Source organism: Rattus norvegicus, chromosome 14 (assembly GCF_036323735.1).
Source record: "Rattus norvegicus strain BN/NHsdMcwi chromosome 14, GRCr8, whole genome shotgun sequence".
NCBI classification, from domain to species: domain Eukaryota; kingdom Metazoa; phylum Chordata; class Mammalia; order Rodentia; family Muridae; genus Rattus; species Rattus norvegicus.
Window position 1 is genome coordinate 44,639,820 of NC_086032.1, and position 2,835 is coordinate 44,642,654.

The 2,835-nt window shown below is 42.0% G+C and overlaps 1 pseudogene; it reads right to left on the minus strand.

Annotated features, from left to right (window-relative positions):
• Positions 1 to 496: 496 nt before the first annotated feature.
• Styx-ps2 (serine/threonine/tyrosine interacting protein, pseudogene 2) lies at positions 497 to 1,167 on the minus strand (annotated as a pseudogene).
• Between the last annotated feature and the right edge of the window lie 1,668 nt (positions 1,168 to 2,835).

Sequence of the window (2,835 nt, forward strand, 5' to 3'; positions counted from 1 at the left end):
AAGTATTAACTGTATTAAATCACCAAAGTAGGTTAGTTGCTAAAGTTATGATTTAAAGACATGGGACCAAGAAGTTTAAGAAAATGGCAATCAAGTTACTAAATTATACTAAAAAATGTGGACAAGTTCTACATTTTGTTAATGTTTCTGTAAGAGGCTCCATCATAAAATTGAACTGTAAAATTACTTTAAATGTAATATATATAACACAAAATGAGTTTTTAGGAAATTTGATATAAATTATCCAAAACCTGTAAACAAATCCCCCTAACTTGTATTTTATTTAAAGTAATAACTTTATATCCTACAAATAAATTTCAAGTATAAAAGTGCACTATTGCTATAATACTTCTTTGCAAGCCCAAAATTCTTGGTTTATAATAAAACCATAGTTTGTTTGTTTTTTTTTTTTTAAAGTAAACCCATCACCCATCAGCGCCATCTACTGAAGAACTCCCACATCTTAACCTCTGTGCAATTAACAGTCCTCACCAGGTCAGTCATTCTGTGCAGTTGCCACTTGCCTGTTCCCAAAGTCATCATCTTCTTCACATGTTCTCTTCACACTAATTGTAGTACCAGAACGAACAGATAACGACCTTTCTACCTGGAGTGATGACATCATCTGTATTGTTAATTTTGCTAAGTAGATGGCTTCATATTCCTGAAGTTGGTGGACAAATCCAGCATCAGGATTAATGCAAAATTTCCTTTCTTGGACATAAGCAAATGCATCTCTGTACTTCATCCCAAATGCCTACATGATGTACGCAATGACAAAGGCAGCACTTCTAGAGATACCTGCATTCCCATGGACAAGAACTTTCCCTCCATTTTGTAAGCTTCTGTCAATAAACTCTTTAGCCATAGGAAAAAAGCGTATTATGTTTTCAACTGGGTTATCAGCGATATCCAAGACTAAATATCTAAATAATTGTTGAAAGTTTGGTTTAATAAAGTTTGCTTCAATATTTTGCCATATGCAAATTATATGAGTTATGCCATGTTTCTGCAATATGGGTAGCTTGCTTTGCATAGCAGAAGAGTAGGTGCCTAAGAACAATCCAGGCAAAACTTCCTGCATCTCTCATCTCAAGGGTAAGTCCACTCCTCAGCATCATCTTTGCACTACGGGAGCGAGGGAAACTCTAGTTTTATGTCCTCCATGGTCCCAGGGCTCCAGCGGGTGGCTGCAGTGTGCCCCAGCCATCCCCCAGGCTGGCAGAGGCGACAAGGGAAGGAGGGCAGCAGATGGAGGCTGGCGCACATCTTGGGCTCACAGCAAGCACTCTAGGCGAACCAGAGGGCAGGGCAGTGCGCTGCTGGCAGCCATGCTGAGACTGTCTCCTAGAATGTCTTTCTATATTGAGGAAATTTATTAAGATGATTTACAGTCTGTAGTCCAATTTTCCAACAATGGTCAGCTGTGAATTGGAAGTCCAAGAGTCTAGTAGTTGCTCAGTCCCATAAGGACTGGTTTCAGCTGGTCTTCTATAGGAATAGATTCCAACAGATGTACTGGCAAGTAAGTGCAAGTATCAAATAATTGCAAACCTCCCCTCTTCCAATGTCCTTTTGTAGTCTCCAGCAGAAGGTGTGGCCCAGATTAAAGGCGTCTACCCGCCCAGGCCTAGATCTGGGGCTTGTTTTGTCTCAGGCTGACCTTGAACTCAGATCTCCTTGCCTCAGTCTCCTGGGATTAAAGGGGTGTACTACCTTGCCTAGGCCTAAGCTTTTCATAGCCACTATGCCTCAAGATCTCCATGCCAAGACCCAGATCAGAAACTTATGTCTTCTAGCCTCAAGGTGGATCACAGGTGAGCTCTCCAATTCTAGATTGTAGTTTGTGTCAGATATAGTCAGGTTGACTACCAGGAACATCCGTTGCAATACCTATAAGTGAATATACATTCATAGTGGTCTTTGACCTAAATGTTTGCCATGGTGAGGTCTCTCTTCCTAAGAACACCCTTGACCTCAAATGTTGCTTGAGCTCCCATCAGATTTTCTTCTCTCCCCTCTCCTTATCCCCGAAGTCAAGCCAGAATACTTGGCGCTTTCCAGTGGGCTCCAGACTCCAGCCCAGTGCCAACATGTACTTGACTGAGATCTCAGCCTCAGAGCTACTTACAGATCTGTCCTCTGTACTCTCTTTCAAGTGTTGCCTGAAGGACCATGAATGAAGTGGAAGAAAAGAAACAAACCTAGTCTACTTCTGGGATAACAAGGACCTTTGCTGGGAGTCAGCAGATGACCATGAGATAGAATGGTTTTCCTGTTCTTTCTCTGAAAATTCCCATACCCACCCCAGCCTCTGGACCCTCTGGGTCCAGTTTGCCACTCTGGCTGAGAGAGAAGCTGGGGTTTCAGCACACAAAAAAGAAACTGGTAACATTAGGATGGGCAGTCCATTTCCAGGAGCTAGAGACTCTCTTTAGTGTTTCCTATTTGTTGATGGGATGAGGCCCTGTTTACAGGGTCCTTTCTTACTAAACTGCAGTTTCTGGTCCTTGTGAACCATCGCCTGAGTTCCACAAAGGTCAGCACAAAACCTGATCATGAGTACTTTGTCCATTCCCTCATTGACTGACCATGTCCTTAGGGTAAGAGGTAAGGCTCTTACTCCTACCAGTTAGACAGACCCTCCACCAGGAGGGGGACCCTTCTTAATGACTCAGAGAGCATATGTGTGTGGTTCTATTTCCTGTTGTCCTCTCATTTGCAGGAGATAATGTCAATCCCTTTCATCCTTGTCAGATTCCTTGTCTTTAAGTCAGAATAATTCCAGCACCTTTTTAAAACCTTTAGAATACAAATATAGTAAATGCTCAAAAA